Genomic DNA, 11527 nt, shown 5'->3' with positions numbered 1-11527 from the left:
CAGGTGAATTCACCGAATCAAGGGAAGCAAGCAACAAGCAAGTTTGTAGTTATTTTGGAAAACAATGTCTGTATATTACTCAAAGTACATGAGTTAAAAATCCAAAAATGTGTAGCTGAAAAAATCTATGATCTTGTGTGTTTAAAAAGTAGCTGCTAGATTGTGTGGTGATTCTCAGAGATGTGCTTTCTAGCAAGGGAGTTTACCAGCTCCAAACATCAGAGCTGTATCTCCTTGCTAGACTGAGTTGCATTTAACTATTGCAGTGTAACTCGTGTAAGGGGCCCATATAATCTGCCTCAAAGAATTATTACTGTAGTTAAAGCAAATTGGTTTTCATGCATTGCTCTGGGCTTTTAGTTTTGTAATAAATCCAGCATTTCTTTGTCTAGTTTTATTTTATTGTAGTGTATAAGATCCATTCACTGGCTTTTGCTCCCCAGATATTTGAATAATAATTTCAAAGCAAGAGTTTTTGTCTGTATAAGTACACTTGTATACATTTACATACCTGAAAACACACACAAAGACAGGGAGAGAGGATAGAAAATGAGGGAAGCAGACTAAAGGTGAAACAAACAAACAGAAAAAACAAGCTCTCCCTATTTAAGTCACTGCTGCTCTTTGAGTTTCTTTCATGAGGGTTCCAAGGGAGCCTGAAATCATGTTTCCCGAGCTTGGGAAGATCCAACTATGTAGCAGATAGCCTTTTTCAACACTGTGGTTCAGTCCCCCACAGCCTGTTTTCCACTGTCTCCTTCACTTGGCCACAGCTGGTGTCAAGGGTAGGGATAGGGTCTGACAGAGAATAGGTCAGCTGAATTCATATCAAAAGTCTTTTTTAAGTAATTATGGAAATTCCCCTGGATATTGTTACAATATAAAGGGAAAAACAAGTCTTTAACAAGCATATTTCTGACACTTGCCAAGCCAATCAAGGGAACAGGGATACCTTCTGCTGCACTTTTCCTAGAAATTCTCTCCCAGGCTGGTCCTAAAGCATTCATCCAAATCCCAGCGACTGAAACGTTACCAGTCCCATCCAGACCTGTGGGAAAGTAAAGGCAATGCAAGAAAAAGGGTTTTGGTTGCTTCTACACTGATGGAGGCTATGGATACCACATGAAACTAAATAGAAATTCAGCAGATATCAGCAAGGTGAAGAAGAAAGGATTTTGATGCAGGCTGTGTTTACACATTTAGCTGAAGTGTGGGGAGTATGTAGCTTCACACAACTGTTTGTTGTTATTATGTGGAGGCTGAAGTCTTCGTTATGTCTTAGGCAAACGAGATCTTGCTGTACTCATCTCAAGACAGAAGTTACTTCCCCTGGAAAAGCCCAAACACTTCAGCTGTCATTCTTGTGCTCCAACCACTTGACTTCCCTGCTCAAGCAAATTATGTTTGATATCGTAACTTAGTAAAAACATAAATTATAACAAAACCATCAACAAATTTACTAGAGTGGACTTTACATGTTCATAGGCAGAGATCTTGGGAGCCCTTTGCCCCACAGCCTCATTGAAGTACTTTGCATCTGAACAAATTTAGAACCAGATCCATGAAAGGATTTTGTTTTTCATGATTCAAGCATATTTTTAAGGAACACTTAGCACCTACTATCTTTGTGCTTTGTGTAAATGTATCAACTGTTGCCAACGTTGCTTAATCTGTATTACCTGGTATTTGCCATCTGTTCCTTGAATGGAACCTTTGTTTAACATTAATTTATTGAAGAAAAATGGCCCTGTAATTATGTTTTCTAGTAAACTGTTGTGTCAGCTCTATATTTAGTGTCGTTTACAGCAGGTGGGAAATGGCCAGGGATTTTGTGATAGTGTCTGAGCATTCAAAGTGGGTCATGGAACAAGCTCTCTGAAAGGTCACTCCCTGAACTTTTCAGTACTAGCTGGTGGCACTGCTGGGGTACACTGGTCCTATATCCAACACAAGGCAAAATTCTGTAGAATAAGGCATGTCGGAATTCCTGAATGATGACACATAAATAGTGAATTGCTAATTGCTCAGTAAACCAGGATACATTTATAATGAACAAAATCCTGGATGATTTTGCTTGATCAACTTTGAAGTTATATGTGAGTGAGTTTAGACATGTTCACTATCCTCATGATTACAGAGAAACTGTATCTCTGCTCCTCAAGCTAGATCAGATGGTGAGCTGAGAATGCTTTAACCTGTGGCTGACTCTACCATGCAGTTTCAAATACTTTAAAGAGATGCTCATCCTTATTTACTTGGTAGAAAGTAATATTATGGAAATCAGGAAGCTGTATTATACCTCCCCATGACTGGTTGGAACAGAGTATCACAAAACAGGATGCTGTGTGCAGTCTACCATGGTAGGCTCTTGTGCTTTCATCTTCCTCAACATTTGTCGTCTCCAGCACTCTCTGTCTTCCATTTCTCTAGTGCATTCCTGCAGCCACACTCATCCGAAGTACTCTTTCCTTAGAGATGTGATGCTCATGAATTGCAGGATGTTGTAGGACTTCAGGACTGGGGGCAGAAAAATTAAAAAAAAAAAAAGAAAAAAAGAATAACCAAAGCCAAGATGCAATTATTACATCAAAGCACCTTCTTCGGTATTTCCATTTATTGGATTATCCTGTTTAACTGCTTCAGTTAAGCCTTTCAAAGGCACCCAGCTGTGGGAAGGTTCTGCAACCAATTGCGTTCTGCTTATAGCAATACAAGGGACATATAGATATAGCAAAGCAGTAGCATAGGCACCTTATTTCTACCCGAATTCCTCTTTTAGTTTTGTGTTTCTATCCTTACAGAAACCTTTCTCTTCATCATCTTTCCAGAGTACAGTATTCTTCTATTTTACCACCCAAGAGTTTTTTTAAAATGACCACTGAGAGATAAGCATCCTCTTTTTTAACAATAAAAACAACAAAAAAATCTAGTTTCCTTTGTTGGCTGAACACCTTTAATTAAGGGGTCAGTGTGGTATAAAATGGAAAAAAAGTCCTAATTACAGTACCATAATGAGGTGGTCGGACACTGGAACAGGCTCCCAAGGGAAGTGGCCACAGCACCAAGCCTGCCAGAGTTCAAGAATTGTTTGGACACATGGTCTGAATTTATTTATTTATTTTTTGGTGGTAGTCCTTTGGGGACCTAGGAGTTGGACTTGATGATCCTTGTGGGTTCCTTCCAACTTGGATATTCTATGATTCTATGATAATTACATAGGTTCTAGATACAAGAGTAGTCCACTGTTTAAGAATAAACTTCTTTCTAGACTGAATAAAAACCTTTCTGTTCTGCTGCTACTTCTGCCTTGATTCCAGACTGAATCCAGACTCTGATATCTAGAAAAAATGTTTTCTTTAAAGTCTGCTCCCTGGCTGATATTTTCAGGAATATACATGTATAAGGCCCATCCATGCTATGCAGTTGGAAAATGTGCAGCAAGTCCCAAGATAATGCTGACACAAGGCACAAAGTCTTACACTCCAGCTAAAAGGCTATCTTACTAGTCAGATCAGGTAGCAGTGCACCAAAGTCTCTGGCTATGGTGTTGAATTATATCCCTATGTGTAGAGTTAACTGATTTGATACAAAGACAGAGCAGGACTTTCCTGACTTATGCCTGTTTGCTCACAAGTCAGGAGCTAGCAATAACTGCTAGAGCTTCTTTCATGAAGCCCTGGATGACCATCAGTCATGCTGATGGATGATTCCATAACACACAGGCATAACGCTGGAAAAGCTGAATTTGCTGTTATTTCATAAACGAGGAATCCTGTTTCAAAAAAAAAAAAAAGAAAAATTAAACTGGGTTAAATGTCATGGATCTTAACAGGCTTCCAAAGTTTTAATATGTTACATTCTACTTGGTATAGCATATGTTATAACTTACAAGGATTAGCTCATCTAAATTCTGTCCAAAGACTTCATTTGGAAAAGAATTTGGTGAGAACATTTATATCCATATTCAAAGTGAAACTGTTTTACCAAACCCTGCAGCGTCTGCATGTGATAAAGGATCCAAATCCCTTCCATGCCCCTGTATGATATATGTATGAACTAGGAGCGTTGGGAAAATTCTCATCACATGCATTTCATGTTCACTGTTATGAAATGCTGCATTTGTATCATCATATTCAAGAAGGAATAGAACAACCACAAGGAACTCCCTTGTCAGGCTCTTTCTGGGTGCTTGGGAAAGCTCCTGTTAGTTTCACACCATAGGACCTCACCAGAAAACAAAAACTCACCCCAAAACTCAGGAACCCTGTATCTGTGGCCACTTCCAAAGAATGCTAGCTTAGCACTAGACTATCAAGTACACATAGATAGATGAATGTCTTTTGAAGCTTAGCATGTCATATTGGGAAGGAAAAGCCTGGTTCATACATTGTTTTGAAATTTCTTCCATGCCTTATACAGACATACAAACAAAAAGAAAGTAAAAATATACAAATGAATATTCCAAGAAAATGTTCCAGTGAAAGAAAACAACAAAGAATTTCCTTTGTTTGGAATAACAAATACAAAAACAATCTCTACAAACAAACTTCTTTCAGTAACAATATGAGTTAAGTTCACAGTGTAGGTCATGAGTTCCTGAACCACTATTTCCATTTCTGGAGGAATTACTGGAAGAAATTCCTCATAGACCTGGTGAGATCTTGTATTTGATGGTGTGGCACTCTTCAGGTCACTAGTTAAACTGTAACACAAGAACATCAGCACGATCTGATTGATGGCTGTTGTGAAATCAGCTGAGGGTCATTTCTATGTGTCCAGCAACCAGCAGGAGGTTCAGTGTACATCTGTGAAGGTCAAGTCTGCCTGGAAGCTTGCTTTATGCCCATGCTATTCTTTTCCTATGCTTCAATATCCTTTATCTCACTGATTTGATCTTGGTGCTTTCTCCTAGAACACATAGTTATCAAAGACTGTATTCTTGAATTTGTTTTAGCAGAATCTAGAAAAAAATAAAAATAAAAATAAAAATAAAAATAAAAATAAAAATAAAAATAAAAATAAAAATAAAAATAAAAATAAAAATAAAAATAAAAATAAAAATAAAAATAAAAATAAAAGCTGAGCTGGCTAGGTTTCTACCATCCATTTATCTGTGACAACTACAATTTATATCTAAATAAACAATGTATGTGAAAAGGAACTCCTCAAAGATGCCCATCACCGCTGCAGTGCCAGTGTAAGCATTACGGGCTGCATGTTCTGTGAATGGAGCACATCTATTAAAATTAATTTTTATTCTGTTTTGTATTTATTGGGTTATCTGGAAAAAAAATAAAACCAAACAAACAAAAAAACACAAGCAATCAAAAACAAACAAACAAACAAAAAAAACAAAAATCACCACACAAACCAACCCAACCAAATAATAAATAAATGCACACCCATGAGGGGGGAAAAAAAAAAAAAAGAGAGAGAGAGAAAAACATAACCCAGAATTTACATAAAAAGTAGACATTCTGAATTTTCAATGCCTTCTGTGTAAAGCTCTGGGCATTTTCTATGCAAATGTATCTAAACAATTATTTACCCATTTTCTTCAAAAGTTTAATTGAAAGCCCCCCCTTTTTTTTTTCCCCCAATAATTTCCTCAAGTCACAGTGTTGTGAGCACACTAATGTTCAATTTCTTCTGTATAGCTGGTCTGTCACTACAGCACTCTGAAACACAAGCCTGTAAATCCAGGGAGTACATGGCAAATGTCAAAATGGGGATTAAACTTCCTTTTTATTTTTCTCACTCTTTTTTTTTTTTTTTAATTAGTTAAGAAAGGCCCCAAAGCAGCCAGTTAGAAAACAAAACAAAACAATTCAAAGTAATTTGTGAAGAGACCTTTAAACGTGGAGCTTTTTTATCTTCATATTCTATTATATAAAATGAAATGTTTGTATGTTCCCTTTCTTACCTCTGTGTTTTTTACTTTATTTAAAGTTGCAGTTGTCAGGGTGTCCTTTGCCTTGATTTTCTGCATGGGGACTGGTACCACGTGCTCTGTGAATCCTTGCTCCCGAATAGAAGAGATGGGAATAGTAAATTGTATAAAAAGTTGCTTTAGAGACGGTTTCTAATGGTTACCTTCAAATTCTGGGTCTGCTAGCCAAGAACATGGATGCTTTTTGAATGGAGTGGAAATATCTAATTTTAACAGATGAAATAAATGGAACTAAGCATGTAATAAGAGTATTCAGTATAAATACAGCAGAGACTGTCCAATAAAGATTATCTAATGAGCATTAGATTGCCTCCTCTAGTTACAAAGTAAAAACAAATAACTCCTAACATTCTGCATTAGTAACAGACTGTCAGGAAATGCCCAAAGCCAAACATTAAAACATCAACCTCCAGTGTAGAAAATGTAATATTTTATTTACTAGCAATGATGCTACTAGGTTTTCCTTGTATGAATATTAAGAAATCATACAGCCTAGTTTTTCACTCTCTTGAAAGCAAGTATAGACAGCCCTGAGAGTACTTCCAGATGTTAAATCAACGCGACACATTTCACAGATTCAGGGTTCTCTTTTTAAAGCCATTTATAGAACTTTGGAGAGAGCACAAGGTATCAAGTTATTAAAAGGTAGGGAGGAGCATTTTATTTTTAAAACAAATTAAAGACATAACTTAGTTTTTTGCAGTCACTTTTAACATCTGCAGTCCAAAAAGGAAACAGCTCTAGGTACCTATAGCTAAATAATTTCCCACTATTATATTAGTGGACTTGCACCAAAACACACGTCCTAAACTTGGATGTAGCAAGTTGTGAGACATCCAAAGATTCAACTACATCTGTTGTTATTCTTGTGAAGTTCAAAGAATTTATAATGACTTAGGCTGTCACATTAATTGGCAAGGAATGTTGCTGTCCCTTAAGTAGTAATTCCCAAGCAAATGGCTTCTTGGAGGTGTTGCAGGGAAGGAGTATCTCTGTGCATTGCTAGGGAAACATGCTGAGATCACAGGCCTGGTCTGGAGCAAAGCAGGAGCAGTAGCCAGTGTATTCTTTCATGTTACTTCATACGACATTTACTATCTCAAGAAAAAAAGGAAGAATGTGTACAAAAGGGAAGAGAGAGGAAGATTAGGAACTCCCACACATTAAAATAGGAGTATTGCCATGCAAGATGAAGTTGAATTAATTCCTTTACCAGAAAGTTGGATTTAGCTTGATGTGAACTGGAAAAAATGATCAGCATATTTAACAATTAACATGGTCCCCATTCTATGTTAACCATCTGTCAATACGCCAAGTCACTTTAAGTAACCTTGATCTTGCCTTGTTCTGATTAATTTATATCTTTTATGAAAGCATTAACTCACTCCTGGCGTGTACTGCTCTTGCAAATACTAATCATGGCATTATCATGAACTAAGTGAACACGAAACAGACAGCATATCAAGTTCTACTAAAGAGTATAGGTGTGCAGTCAAAAGCAATGTGCTTGCCAAAGGCAACAAAACAGGGAAAATAATATACAAAACAAACCCTCAGCTGCTCAGTTACACAGCACATTGTCCTACTGTGTGACAAAGAACTTTTGTGGTAATTGGCAAATGACCAGAGGATTTAATTATCATTCTGTGAGTTGCCTCCATGGGATGATAATGCTTATTCAAAGCAGGCAGTGCTTCATGAAGCTGGTGACTGTATAATAAAGTCATCTACAGGCCTTAATCTATAAATTATTCTTGTTAGATGATGAAAGTAGTAGCACTGTATATACACATACGAGTTCTACTATACAGGAAGAAAAGTTAATGCAAGTTCTTACAATGAGATCAGTAAATCATACTTTTAAAGCCTCATATGCAGCAGGTTGAAGTTATACCTAGCTGAGCTTCTGTTCTTTTCCTTTTTCATCTTTCACCTGTGACAACTTTAAAAAAGATTGCCAGCTGGTATCCCATCTGGCTACAAGTTCAATTTTCTGGAGTTGCTTTTATCTGTCCCCAGTGCCACCTTCATGGGAGACAACAGCCCCTACTGAAATTTTACATTATTTGGGACCATCCAGGAGCTCTGAAAGAACTCAGAATGCAAGGACAGAATTCTACTATTCTAGTTATTAATAGCTCTGAAAAAAAAGAAAATAAATTGTGCTGAAGAAAAATGACAACACCTGTTCCTTCCTTCCAGGTGTTTGAAACACAACGTAGCTGCTGAGCTTCAGGGATTAAGAGAAGAAATTTTATTTGCCTGCTGCAGATATTGGAGTCCTTAGGGACTCCAATAACTGCATGGAAACATGGAGAGGTGAGAGCAAATAAATAATTTTTACAGAAAGAAAAGCAGTCAGACCATCTTTATCTTTCAACGAAGAGATGATATGTGTGAGCCCCCCCCCCCCCTTTTTTTTAAAAAAAAAAAAAAATTTATTAACAAAGGTGATTTTTCAACCAAGTATTAGCCTTGTTTTAAGAGACGGAAATCAACATGATTTACAAGAAAAAGCCCATGGGTCTTTACTATAAGGTTCTTACATGTGGAAAGGCAGCTGGAGCTGGGAAGGGCACTATGGGACTCAAAGGAATCTATCACTCCTTCCCAAAGTTGCACTAACTGCGTTGATTCAGCGAAAGGAATTTTATCACCTATTTTCCTCCTAATGACACGTGAGAGCAGCATCTGTTCAGTAAACACCACTTGTAAATATGTTAACAGTCTTTGTACTGGAAGTTTTTAGTTAAAGTGAGTGAAATGCTTCAGCTGAGTCACAAAAAAAAACTTTTTGAATTGGAAATGTTACTTTCACATCTACTCCAGTTCAGTGTGGAGGGAAATTGGCATTCTAAACCCTTAAAAAACTATGAAAAATCTCAGCCTGAAACAAACTGAGATATAAATTTAACCTAACCTGAATATGTCACATGATGGAGAGCCTTTAAGATCACAGCACGAGCAGCAGCAGATTAAGCACATGGACCATCAGCATAACCAGTCAATGGCATGGGTACAGGAGTTTTGCATTTATATATTGCCTTAATCAAGAGGGGTTATACTCCACAAAGTGATGCACAATGAAAAGCTGTGTGCTTTCCCTTTGCAAAAAGGGAAATAGTTCTGAAATTAAATGGATGGGCTTAGGCTTGTTGCCACAGTAAATCTCTGAAATCCTTTCACCCCGCTCCAAGGGTGGGATTGGGAGGCACAGGATACGCTCAGGTTAGCCAAGACTTCCATTTCTTCCAGGGGACTAGGATTGCTTCAGCTGCAAAGATCTAAAGTGTGGATTTATGCAGCATGTTTGGAATAGCACTTGTATTAAGTAATATATATTGCTGAAATTATAAATACATTCATATTTTTTCTAGTATATCTGACATGGCCATACCTTTTCTGTAGTGAAAAAATAAATCATACTTCAAGTTTACATTAAATTTCTCCATAAAGGGGGTTTGATGTTTCACCACTGAAGTTGCAAGAAGCTGGTGGTGACTGAGGATCTTGGCTAATCTTTTGTTTACCCTTTTGATAATAATGCCTGACATTTCCCAAAGTTACATTGCATTTAGATAGGAGGCAATGGAGATTTGCTGATTTACATCAGCTGTGAATTCATGCAGGTGTTGATCTCTGAACTATTCAGGTAATCTGCATGTGTAAAGAGCAACATGCAGTCCTGTTCTTTACAGTTTTAGGAAAAGAACAAGTGGTTTCAATGAAAAAAAAACTCTTCTGGCCCTCCAAGAAAAGTCATGGGTAGTCAGCTAGCATTTTGCATCAGAAACAGTTTTAGAATAATGTATGAAGTGACACAGTGATCTGTAGGTGAATTCAAATTTGCATTATAGCTTTCTTTATATTAAACATAGTATAAATAACCTGACTTACATAGTCACAGTTTCAATCATTGCTTTTAACTTATTTATTTAAAAAATAAAGAATGCCTTAGGTTGCCTGCCAGCTGTATCACAGCCACACAGGCTATCGTGCAAGAGATCAGTCATTTAAAATCAATGCATGATAAAGCGTAGGAAAAAAATATTCCCACAAATGCAAACATTATGAGGGAAGTGTTTTATATGTTGTAAGCCACATAGTCAGCTGGCTGTTTTAACTGAGCCATTCACTTCTCTCTTTATGTTTATAAATAGTGTTATGGAGGGTGTGTTACATGCTCTAAACTACCTCAATAACTTAATTTTAATACTTCTCAATTCACATATTCATTTACATATGGTGAGAGAATATAATGCTAGTATTCCTATATGGAGGGCTCTAAAACCCATACTGTCTGATGGAAATAATTATGATAAAAGCAAAGCAGCAGCAAAGCTGACTTTCGGAACCCTGGGCGACACAAGAAGTCACTGAGCTCCACCAAGCACCAAAGCACAAACTTTTACCTTACTCACTTAACTTGTTAAGAAATGTCTCTAGTGTAAAATATGAACTCATGCATTGGTTTCTGAGACAGGTCAATTTAGTTTTAGTTTAATACTGTTGGGGAGTTACCTTTCAGGCTGAAGAGAATAGCACAACTAGACACTATCCAATTAGTCAGCCGGGAGGTGATGTCAAAGGCATGTTTCAATTACTGCACAATTATTAACTGTCCCAGCTTAGCCTAAGACAAATACACTCAATCTAATAATAGAGATGCTAATTTAAACCTTTATTGAGGAGTGGCTCACTATAACAAAAGGTTAGGTGCAAAATACCCAGAGGAAGCAATCAGAATCCTCTGTGCCTGAGGAGCTCATGGTGAAACTCTGAGTGAAACCAGCAGTTTTCACCTAGATTTCAACATCCCCAAGTGAATTAGGGCAGGGATGAGCCTGAATCCAACCAGTCCCACTGGCCAGAGGGTGCTGGGGAGGAGTGGACAGAAGGCTGTGTTCTATCTAGAAATGTCATTATACCAAGGTGACTGTGTCTGAGGACGCTAGCTCAGGGTGGGGTTGTGGAACCAACCAGCAGATTTTGGAGAAATCTGGATGTCTGGAGAAAGACAGCTGAGAACCTACACTTCCAAGTGAGTCAACGGGACTGCAGAAGCTCAGTAGTTTTAGAGTCAGGCATGCTGTCTAACATGATCTAAGTAGCTCCAGTGGGGGACAAATCTGGTACCACTCTCAGAGGGGATGAAAGGGGCTGATTATCGCTAATCCTTCTACTTCCCACTGTATTATCTCCATATGTTTTGACAGAAGTCTGTATGAGGTTATTCCACTCAGGGTGTGCAGTGGACCTAAAAGAGCTGAATCATAGTCCTGGATTACTGAAATGTGATTAAGGACACATGAAAAGTTTTACATTATTTCCTAGGAAAATTCAAGGTGACTAAACATCCAAGGAAATTTCAGCATCTGCTTTCACATGTAAACGGTCCCATTTCACATGTAAATGGTCCCATAATACCACATGCAAAAGTGGGACTAGAGGAATACTAAAAGCTGAAAACACAGGCCAACAAAATAGGATCCACTGAGAAAAACCACCATCCACCTCTTTTTCTAATTACTTCTTGAAACTTATTTATTTCTTCTCTATTTGACAAAAATAATCTTA

Source organism: Anas platyrhynchos, chromosome 6, assembly GCF_047663525.1.
Source record: "Anas platyrhynchos isolate ZD024472 breed Pekin duck chromosome 6, IASCAAS_PekinDuck_T2T, whole genome shotgun sequence".
Classification (NCBI taxonomy): Eukaryota; Metazoa; Chordata; class Aves; order Anseriformes; family Anatidae; genus Anas; species Anas platyrhynchos.
The sequence above is the reverse complement of the archived record's forward strand: the minus strand, read 5'-3'. Positions refer to the sequence as shown.